This window comes from Capricornis sumatraensis, chromosome 7 (assembly GCF_032405125.1).
Source record: "Capricornis sumatraensis isolate serow.1 chromosome 7, serow.2, whole genome shotgun sequence".
In the NCBI taxonomy this organism is placed as follows: Eukaryota; Metazoa; Chordata; class Mammalia; order Artiodactyla; family Bovidae; genus Capricornis; species Capricornis sumatraensis.
The window spans coordinates 18,229,060-18,241,502 of NC_091075.1; positions in this window are offsets into that span (position 1 = coordinate 18,229,060).

The window sequence follows — 12,443 nt, forward strand, 5'->3', positions numbered from 1 at the left end:
ACATTTTAGTAGGTGTAACATAGTATCACATTGCAATTTTAATTCGCCTTTCCCTGATGTTGACCATCTTTTCAGATGTCAACTGATGATTATGTATCTTTTGTGAGATGTCTGTTTACATCTTTTGCCCATTGTTATTGTATTTTAATTTTTTTATTGATTTGTAGAAGTTCTTTACACATATTCTGGATGCAAATCTGATCTATGTATCACATATATGTAAATATGTATGTCAGACCTTTGAATTATACATATTTCATCCCAGTCCATGTCTTATCTGTTCATTTTCTTAACAGTATCTTTTTTTAATCTTAAAACACTCATCTTTCCATAATCCAGATCAAACACCTTCAATCATGCTTGTGTTTATATAATCACATCACCAATCTGCTAAGTCTTTTTAAAATAAGGTCCCAATCATGTCTCCGACTGTATTTCATAAGACTGTTACTCTGTTCAACATTAAAAGCAATAACATTTGAAAATATAAAAAAATTCAGTGCAATAAAAATAAGAATGAGGCAAATGTATCCCTGGCGATATAGAAAGTTCTCCAACATAAGAATGAAAAGGCAATTTTAGAAGTGAGTGTTTGTGTATAGTATTGTATAGTTAAGCATCTCTCACTTTAAAAAGTTTTGGAAGATTACACACCAAGCTGACAATTTGTTATTATTTGTTGTTGTTTAGTCACTAAGTTGTGTCTATTTTTCTTTAATTAACAGTAATTTTTTTGATGGTCAAACTATCTGTTTTTTGTTACAAGAACTAGACATCCCAACCCACTCCAGTATTCTTACCTGGAGAATCCCATGGACAGAGGAGCCTGGTGGGCTATAATCCATTGGGTCACAGAAGAGTTGGACACAACTTAGTGATTAACAGTATCTTCTGATGACCAAAAAATTTTACTTTTGATGAAGTCCCGTTCATCATTTTTTCCTTTATGGTTATATTTTTGTCTGTGTTATCAATTATTGCCTACTCCAAGCTCTCAATATAGTCTCCTATTTTCTTCAAGGCACTTCCAGGGTTTTAGCTTTTACGTTGGGGTTTGTGATTCATTTTTATTATTGTTTGTATATTATATGAGGTTGATGTTTATTTTTCTCTACATCTATATTCACTGCATAGATATCAACTGGGAACGGATTGGCATTTTAACAATATTAAGTCTCCCAATCTAAGAATATTACATATTTCTCCATTTATTTAGGTTTTCTTTAATTTCTCTCATCAATGTTTTTGACTTTTAAATGTAATGTTTTACAAATCTTTTGTTAAACTTATTTGTATTATATGTTTTTGAATGCTCTTAAAAAGGAATAGTTTTTTCACTTTATTTTCTAGTTGTTTGTTGCTCCTTTATATTTATAGAGATAAAACTGAATTTTATATATGGACTTGGTCCTATTACCATACTAAACATTTCATACATGAGTAGTTTTTTCATTGAGTCCAAACCCTAATGTTTTACTCATAATACTGGAGGAAAAATTTAAAATGTGAACAAAATCATGTGTTTCTTTTTTTCTTCAAACATTAGCTATCTTTACTTGCCATCAGTTAGGAGCAACCATCAGAAAGTTACCACTAGCGCCACCTGGGAAGTCTCACCTGGAGATCACAGTGAGTCTTATTATTCAAGGCTAAATAAATCTCAGCATACAGGGTGCCCTGGCATAGGTGGATTAGCAAACACCAAGTGGACTCAAGCCAAAAAGAGGCTTTATGCTTCCCCTCTTCTAGCCTTGGAAGCCCCCAGACAAAGAACTCGATCCACAAAGAGAAAGAGCTAGAGGGAGACCGCAATCTAGCTCAGCAGCCACCCAGGCACCCACAGCGCAGACAAGTAGACCTGTCTTCCATCCCAGCCTGGATATGACCACCACAGGAGGCCAGATACCATGCAAATTGTTTGGTCCCGACCCATCCACAAGGTTGGCTGTACAGGAGGAGGGGTGCGGGGCTCAGGTTTGTGAAGCTGCTGCTGGAGACCAGGACCAGTTGATGTCTGACTTTCACTAGTCATATTAGCAGCCCCTCTTCCTTTGAAGAAAAGGCTTAGAGGGAAATACAAAATACAAAGGAAAAGAACAACAAAAGAGCTCATTTTTATACCTCTTTGCATGAAAATATCAACATGGAAAAATATATTTTCTCCACTTGAGAGACTATTATTGTGAAGAATTTAAATCAAATAAAATGTTTAAAATAAAATCCTTTTTAATAGAATACTACTTAAATGGCCATATTGGCTTTACAAAATGAAAGTTAATAAGAATATTAGGCTGATTTACAGAAGTCCATTATGAATTTTTAATTAGTTTATATATTATTTTCCCCCTATAGAAGTAATACATGATTATGCTAGAAAACTTGGAAAATAGAAAAAAAACAGCAAGAAGGAAAAAATTAGTTGTTTAAGGTCCTAATCATCTGGAGACAATAACTTATAACAAATGCATTCTTTCTGAATATTTTTTTAGAGTTGTAATCATATGATGTAAATGCAAATTTTAACTTAAAAATAACATGTATATTTTTTATGATAAAAGTAATATGTATTCATTATTTTAAAAACTTCTTGACAAATATAGAAAATAAAAATCACTCTGCATGTGTGCTCTATCACTTCAGTTGTGTCCGACTCTGCAACCCCATGTACTGTAGCCCCCCAGACTCCTCTGTCCACAGGATTCTGCAAGCAAGAATACTGAAGTGGGTTGCCATGCCCTTCTCCAGGGGATCTTCCTGACCCAGGGATCAAACCTATGTCTGCTGTGTCTCCTGCATTGCAGATGGATTCTTTACCACTGAGCTACCAGGGAAGCCCCCCAAATCACTCTAAAATCCACAATTAGCATAGTACTTTATAAAAAGGAAAATGAAAAATGACCACATCTGTGCCAAAGTTTTACTTTACAAAGTTCTCACAAATGTCTCTGATTTTGAATCTGAAAAGAAAGTAGTAGTAGAAGGTTATAGTTCTAAGATGAGCTTCTATAGTTACACTGCTAAGGTAAATTTAAGCTTCTAAATTCTCTCTTTTGTGGGAAATTATTCTGAAAACTTTTTAGAACATCACTCTTTCAAATTTCTTAAACTCACTGTCTACATGATACACCTAGAAATAAATGAAGATTATATTCAACCCAATAACAAGTTCTAGTGGTTTCTCTGGACTGTAATCCGAACTTATTATATAATCTGAACTGATTAAAACCCAGAGATGCAGGGCTTTAAACTAAAATTGAAAGACACAACTTTAGTTAAATCATGGCTAAGTGTTTAGCAAATAATACCACTTAGGCATCATTAAGCAGCTCCAAGGCAGAGAACTGTGAACTTCCAGATGTTCAACCTGGTTTTAGAAAAGGCAGAGGAAACAGAGATCAAATTGCCAACATCCGCTGGATCATCGAAAAAGCAAGAGAGTTCCAGAAAAACATCTATTTCTGCTTAATTGACTATGCCAAAGCCTTTGACTGTGTGGATCACAATAAACTGTGGAAAATTCTGGAAGAGATGGGAATATCAGACCACCTGACTTGCCTCTTGAGAAACCTATATGCAGGTCAGGAAGCAACAGTTACAACTGGACATGGAACAACAGACTGGTTCCAAATAGGAAAAAGAGTATGTCAAGGTTGTATATTGTCACCCTGCTTATTTAACTTATATGCAGAGTACATCATGAGAAACACTGGACTGGAAGAAACACAAGCTGGAATCAAGATTGCTGGGAGAAATTTCAATAACCTCAGATATGCAGATGACACCACCCTTATGGCAGAAAGTGAAGAGGAACTAAAAAGCCTGTTGATGAAAGTGAAAGAGGAGAGTGGAAAAAGTTGGCTTAAAGCTCAACATTCAGAAAACTAAGATCATGGCATCTGGTCCCATCACTTCATGGGAAATAGATGGGGAAACAGTGGAAACAGTGTCAGACTTTATTTTGGGGGGGTCCAAAATCACTGCAGATGGTGATTGCAGCCATGAATTAAAAGACGCTTACTCCTTGGAAGGAAAGTTATGACCAACCTAGATAGCATATTGAAAAGCAGGGACATTACTTTGCCAACAAAGGTCCATCTAGTCAAGGCTATGGTTTTTCCAGTGGGCATGTATGGATGTGAAAGTTGGACTGTGAAGAAAGCTGAGCGCCGAAGAATTGATGTTTTTGAAATGTGGTGTTGGAGAAGACTCTTGAGAGTGTCTTGGACTGCAAGGAGATCCAACCAGTCCATTCTGAAGGAGATCAGTCCTGGGTGTTCTTTGGAAGGACTGATGCTGAAGCTGAAACTCCAATACTTTGGCCACCTCATGCGAAGAGTTGACTCATTGGAAAAGACTCTGATGCTGGGAGGGACTGGGGGCAGGAGGAGAAGGGACGACGGAGGATGAAATGGCTGGATGGCATCACTGACTCAATGGACATGAGTTTTGGTGACCTCCGGCAGTTGGTGATGGACAGGGAGGCCTGGCATGCTGTGATTCATGGGGTCGCAAAGAGTCAGACACGACTGAGCGACTGAACTGAACTGAACTGAACTGAAGGCAGTGGCCTCAACCTCAGCTGTGCATTGTAAAATTACCCAGGAAGCTTTTAAAATCTCAGATAGGTAGGCCCAGTCCAGTGAATAAAAATCTCTGGGGTCTGGTAGCAGCACATTTAAAAGCAGCTGATTCAAATTTATATGGGTCCATTATGAGTTTAATTAGTTTAAATAAATATTATTTTCCCCATATAGAAGTAATATATGATTATGGTAGAAAACTTGGAAAATAGAAAAACAAAAACAAGAAGAGGGGAAAAATGTACATTCAAGGTTGGGAACACTGCTGAAGGGAAAAAGCATTGCACCTTTATCCCCAGTAGTGCTTAGAAATGTATAGAATGTCTTTCATCTAAATGGCAAAATATGTTGCACACTTGTCCCATGGGGTAGATTAGAGATAAAGAGAGATGAAGTGCATTTTTTGGTTTTCCAATTATTTTTCCCTCCTAATTTTTATTATAAATGTATTATATTTCAAACATATATAGCCTGATTCTCTTATTATAAACTTACAAGGAGTATTTTTAAAATTTCAAAACTAGTTCAGTTCAGTCGCTCAGTTGTGTCCGACTCTTTGCAACCCCCTGAATCGCAGCACACCAGGCCTCCCTGTCCATCAGCAACTCCCGGAGTTTTCCCAAACTCATGTCCATTGAGTCGGTGATGCCATCTAACCATCTCATCCTCTGTCGTCCCCTTCTCCTCCTGCCTTCAATCATTCCCAACATCAGGGTCTTTTCAAATAAGTCAGCTCTTTGCATCAGGCGGCCAAAATATTTGGAGTTTCAGCTTCAACATCAGTCCTTCCAATGAACACCCAGGACTGATCTGCTTTAGGATGGACTGGGTCGATCTCCTTACAGTCAAAACTAAATTAATATGAATTCACTGATAATTTGTATTATATCTGTTCTCTACTGCATATCATACATACATTAAAATTGTCTAGAAATTAAAAACTCAAAGTTGGGGGAGGAAGTAGAGGGTAGGAGGAGAGGGTAACATGGAAACATACATTACCATATGTAAAATAGATAGCCAATGGGAATTTGCTGTATGACTCGGGGAACACAAACTGGGGCTCTGTAACAACCTAGAGGGGTGGATGAGGAGAGTGGCGAGAGGGAGGTTAAAGAGAGGGGACATATGTATAGCTAAGGCTGATTCATGTTGATGTTTGGCAGAAACCAACATAACATGTAAAGCAATTATCTTTCAATTAAAAATAAATAAATTGAAAAAACTTCAAAGTAAAATATAGCTATAATAAGTGCAGGAGAGCATTCTGAAAATATATATGCAATTTGGGGATGGGGGTGCTTTTAATCACAATAATAGGGCCAGAAATTTTAAAAAGTGTGAATATGACTGATTTAACTATGTGACAAACCTCTGTGCAAAACACCATAAATAAAGCTAAAAGATATATATAAAAAGCCAGGTAAGAATATTTCTGATATATATATATATATATCAGATATACAGTTACTATCCTTAATATTTAACTATTCTTGGGCAAATTAAAAAGGCAAAGACCACCAATCCACATTAGAAAAATGTAAAAGTCAAAAAACAAGCTATTCACAAAAGAAATATAGACAACCAAAATGTATAGATAGATGTTCAATCTCAGCGAGGAAAAAATTACTTCAAATTGAAATTATAAAGAAATGTTTGGCCATTTACAGGACTGTAAGGAGACCTTGATTCTCTTGACAGGGTAATAACTCCCCAGAATAGTCTTGATTCCCCTTCACCAGTGTTAACATTTTGCCACGTGTGCATCATTAACCTCTTGCTCTCCTGAAATATGTATTGAAGAACAGATTGCGTACATCATAATACATCACACCCCTCCACTCCTCAGTATTACATGTACATCTTTATCATCCTTTGTAAGGATTTTGTTTACTGCCACTGAGAAAAAGATAACAATCTAGCTCATACTTAGTAAATATATTAGTGGATATCAGAATCACAAAACTATTCTCCAGAAGAATTTCGTTGGTCATCATAACATTCATTAAACACCTGGCAAATGGACAGACATGGTTGTTTCCTTCTGAGAGTTTGACCTCTAAAACATGACCACAATGAAGAAACTTGTAGCTATACATCAAGAGCTTTATTTGAATTCCAAGAGAGTAGTGCACGGCCAGTTTATCTGGAGCAGACTGTCATGTATGGGCATAAGCATGAACACACAGACGCACATGCATATTTAAAGAGGTCAGGAAGCTGGGATACACTCCTTGAGCAATGTTTTGAACACTAAAACCCTAGGTATCCAATTTTACAAATGTGCAAATTGCTAAAGTGAAATAAGATTCTGCTAAAAGTAAAAAGTTATCAGTATTGGCAGGGGTACGTGAGAAGGGAGGTGAAGGAGTCCTAAGAAAAGAGAATTCAATGAATGTTAAATTTGTCAGTATTTCCTTGGGATAAGGAAAGTACTCCATTTGTTCAGAAGAAAGAGAATCAGTTGCTGTGTTTGGACCCTAACATACGGCAAAGATCATATTAAAACAAATAGCAAAAATGCCTGCCTAAAGCAGTCATATTCTAATAATATATATGTACCATTGAATTTTAATGATTCACCTTAATTGCACTAATATCAGAGTCAATTTTCACTTTTCCTTAAATGTTCATCTTTCCTTAAGCTTCAGTTCAGTTCAGCTCAGTCGCTCAGTCGTGTCCGACTCTTTGCGACCCCATGAATCGCAGCACACCAGGCCTCCCTGTCCATCACCAACTCCCGGAGTTCACTCAAACTCATGTCCATCGAGTGGGTGATGCCATCCAGCCATCTCATCCTCTGTCGTCCCCTTCTCCTCCTGCCCCCAGTCCCTCCCAGCATCAGAGTCTTTTCCATTGAGTCAACTCTTCATATGAGGTGGCCAAAGTATTGGAGTTTCAGCTTCAGCATCAGTCCTTCCAATGAACACCCAGGACTGATCTCCTTTAGGATTGACTGGTTGGATCTCCTTGCAGTCCAAGGGACTCTCAAGAGTTTTCTCCAACACCACAGTTCAAAAGCATCAATTCTTCAGTGCTCAACCTTCAGAGTCCAACTCTCACATCCATACATGACCCCTGGAAAAACCAAAGCCTTGACTAGACTGACCTTTGTTGGCAAAGTAGTATCCTTAAGCTTAGGAACCTGATCTAATCGCCTACATTCATTTAAGCTCTGGTGTATTTTCTAGCTCAGGTTGAAAGTGTGAAAAATTATAATCATAAGCTCTGCCAAGCTGAAGAAAATAGTTTCGTAACAGATTTCTGTCTGTAATTCAGAGGTGAAACTTTAGCTGGGTTTCTATTTCCTATTTCATTCTAATCTTTGATCAACTATCCTGTATTTCTTTCCTTCCTTTTTTAAAAAATAATTTTTCTTATTTTTGGAAACAATTTCAAACTCACAAAAAGGTTGCAAATGAACTCCAAAAGATCCTTTATCCATACTCACCAGTTGCTGGCATTTTGCCACATTTGCACTACCAATCTCTTGTTTCCTGCAAACATATGTTGAAGTCTGGGTTGCATAAATCATAACACAGCACACTCCTTTACTCTTCAATACTATATATGTGCATCTTCTCCTAAGAACACAAATGGGCTTTCTAAGTACTCAGTGGTAAAGATACGCCTGCCAATGCAGGAGACTCGAGTTCAATCCCTGGGTTGGGAAGATCCCCTGGAGAAGGTAAAGGCAATCTACTCTAGTACTCTTGCCTGGAAAATCCCATGGACAGAGGAGCCTGGTGGGCTATAATCCATGGGGTCTCCAAAAGAGTCAGACATGACTTAGTTACTAAACAAGGAACACAAATATTGACTTTTTCCTCTTTTATAACCTTAGTATAGCTATTAAACTCAGAGAATTTAATATTAATATATTGCTTTTACCTAATCAATCATCCTTATCCCAGTTTCATCAATTATCTCAATAATGTCCTATATACTTTTACTCTTCAGAGTCCAGGATCCAGTCCAGGAGAATGTATTGCATTTAGTTGTTATTCAGTCTTTGTTCTCCTTTAACCTGGAATAATTCTTATTATTTTTGAGAATGTTCATCAACTGGGGTTTATCTGCTATTTTCTCATGATTAGATTCAGTCTATTGCATCCCCATCCAGAAACACTACATAAGGATATTGTGTCCTTCTCATGAAATAATATATAGGGGCAGGTTATGTCTGGTGTCTCCCATCAGTGGACATTCATTTTGCTATCCAGTCAAAGGATTCTGCTCTTCCACTGCATAGTAACTATTTTTTCCCATTGCAGCAGTGAGCAAGCTGAGGGGAAGCATTTAGAGACCATGAAAATATCCTAATTTGACTCCTGATTTATCAGTCAGCTTTCTGCTATGAGAGCTTTCACTTCCCATCTCTGTCTACCTATCTATCTATCTATCTACTGTCTACGATAAACTATCAGTAATGACTCATGGATTTCTATTTTATTCAGTGGCTTATAAACTATTACTGTCTTTATTTCTGTTTATGCTTAAATTTTTCCAGTTTTAGCCAGGAGAGCCTTCAAGCTAGATTTATTGTCCTATCATTTGAGTACCTCCTTATGCAACCCACTCCAGTATCCTTGCCTGAAAAATCTCATGGACAGAGAAGCCTGGTGGGCTGCAGTCCACGGGGTCACAAGGAGTCGGGCACGACTGAGCGACTAACACTTACTTACTTACTTATATTCCGGCACAAAAAGATGTTATTTTCCCCATCACGGTCTTGAAATCAGCTATTTCTCCAAGGAAACACGGGTTTCTCTTAGTGCGGCATAATATTAGAAGACAAGACTTTGGTGGTGGGTGTGCTCATTATTGCTGGAGTGTAATTGCTTCTAGCTGTTCAAAAGATAGTGCTAAGAGAGGAAAAACATATATACGTAGATAGATGATATTGATAGATAGATATGAAATAATCAGTTCATACCTTCAATTTCAAATTTCATTCCCCCTCACAAGGTTGTTTCTTGCCTTTCCCTATCCTGTATTTGTATCTTCCTGCACAGTAAAAATCTTGGTTTCCAAGAAAATGAATCCATTCATTCATCTACTTATTCCTACAACTCATAAGAAATAATTTTAGAATTGCTACTCCTATAATACTCTGAAAAGCACATCGGAAAAAAAAAAAAAAGAATTCAAGATTCATTTGTGGGTCATTTTCTCACCCTAGACAGAGTATACATAAAGGGCTATATTCAAAAGATATTTGAGGGGAAATTTCACTTCTAGAAAGATAGGGTAAACATGCTTATCTTTATTTCTTCTGTTCAGTACAATTAAAAACCCTGGACTTTATATATATATCAAACATAAGAAAACTGAAAGGTGGAGAGGAGACCCAAGGAATGACATGATGGTGAGTTCCCTGGGTTTTCTTTTTGCCTTCTGTATCCCACACTTGGAACTGAAGAAGCTGGCAATCTAGAAACTTCAATAGGCATAGATAAACACAATAAGAACAAAAACTGGCTCTCTTAGCCAAAGAACTAGAAATCATAGCCTAGCAAGATGGAAATCATTTGGATAATAAGTGCCCTCCTCCAACAAAATATCACAGAAAAACCTGGGTCCCACCCCCACCCCATGCCAGCAAAGACCAACTGGGGACCCTGGATTTTCACCCTTTCTGGGCTGAAAAGAGATATCCCTACACTTCCCCAATTACAACTACATGTAAATCTATAATCATCTCAAAATGAGAAGGGTTTATAAAGAAATGCAAAGATGATTCCTCAATTCAAATATATTAATGCATTGATTGTTCTGGAAAAGCCTCTGAAATTTTTCAACATTTATTTCTAATAAAAACATTGAGAAAAATAAAAACTGTTGAATACTGCCTTTATCTACAATATTCTGATATCACAGATCACAAATTAGGAAATGTCAAATACCACTGATATGACGTACCACCACATAGGAGTCTGACCGCAACAGACCATGTGCAGAGCCCTGAAACCACAGAGAAGGGAAGGGACTCAGACTTCCATGCCTCATTCCCACCAAGGCACCAGACATGCTTGGAGAAGCCATCTTTGAAGTGTATCATCCAACCAAGCTATCCCAGCTGACACCATAGGATCAGAAATTAACCAAGCAGTAGAGATTTTCCAAATTCCTCACCCACAAAATCATGTGCAAAAGATAATGTTTTAAACCACTAAATTTCAAGTCACACAGTTTAAACCTCTTAGGAAATAGAGAAAACCATTTTTTTATCTCTTCTAGTCTTAAAAGGTAGCATAGCTGTATAGAAGAATTTTTGGCTTGCATTTTCTCTGGTCTAAGTACTAACCAGGCTCGACCCTGCTTAGCATTTGAGAGTAGATGAGATCAGGCACATTCAGGGTGATATAGTAGTAGACTGTATCTTCTTTCCTTGAATTTTCTGAAAATACAGCTCTGCTGTAGTTTGTTTTATATGTGGCTTTTTAGAAGTCCAATGGCAGCTTAATTTCCTTAACCTTATAACTAATTTGATGTTTTGTTTTTTTTTTGCTTGGAGGCCCTGAGGATGTTTTTCGTTGTCTTTAAAGAGTAATGGTTTTAATCTTTCTGCACTTGGTGGCTTGCTTGCCTTTTTTGTTTGTTTGTCTTAATTTCCCTTGTTTTTTAACGAAGTCATGCATTTTGTTTTTGTTGCTTTAGAGTCTTTTATCACTGGGATGACCCAGAGAGATGATATGGGGAGGGTGGTGGGAGGGGGGATCAGGATTGGGAACTCATGTACACTCGTGGTGGATTCATGTCAATGTATGGCAAAACCAATACAGTATTGTAAAGTTAAAAAAAATAAAAATAAAGAGCACAATTAAGATATAAGTTTAAAAAAAATTTTTTTTATTGCCTTTAAATCCCCCCCCACCCCGCCCACCACCACTTAACATTTTACTATGTGATCTATAGGCTTTCCAAGTGGTGTTAGTGGTAAAGAACCCACCTGCCAATGCAGGAGACAAGAGACATTTGATCCCTGGGTCAGAAAGGTCCCCTGGAGAACCCACTCCAGTATTCTTCCTCGAGAATCCCATGCACGGAGGAGCCTGGAGGGCTACAGTCTGTAGGGTCGCAAAGAGTCAGACGCAACTGAAGTGACTGAGCAAACACACATCTGATCTATAATTCTTAAATGGTGTCCTTTGACTCTCACCTTCCTTCTCTTCCTTCTCTTGCTCTCCAGGCTTGCAGCAATGGCAAGACATCTTTGGAATTTGATGTTTATTTCTCTTACAAGCACTGCGAAGTTCACAGTATTCTCCAGCTCCTATTAATGCTAAAATTGTGGTCATATGAAGGGGTTTTGAATTTTTAAACTAATAGATTCTTTTGAGAGGCAAATGCATGAAAATAATAGGATTCAGGTGGCTACCATTATCCTCCAGATTGCTATCTTGTTTTTTGAGATGCTTTCTTTCAAAATTCTTCTATGCTTTTACTATTCTTTCTTAGTTCCTAGGAATCACAGAGAATATGATAAAAAACCCAGCATCAACGCTTATCTATGTAATTAGTTCAAGAACTAACTACTATTAACTCGTTACTATTGTCACAGTGTTAAATACTTCAGAAATTCCTTAAGATAAAAACAACTAGCACACTTAATAAATGGTATATTAAAATAATGACAATGATCATAAAATTGCTGCTTTGATATAAACTTAACTGTGTTTATAAATTATATCAAATTAATTCATAAAAACATTGGGTTTTTTTCTGAATAGTTAAGGAATGAGTCATCTGTGTTATAACCTATATCAAGGAAAAGAAAAATTACAGTGACTCTCATCCAACCACTTTGGAGAAGGAAATGGCACCCCACTCCAGTCCTCTTGCCTGGAGAATCCCATGGAC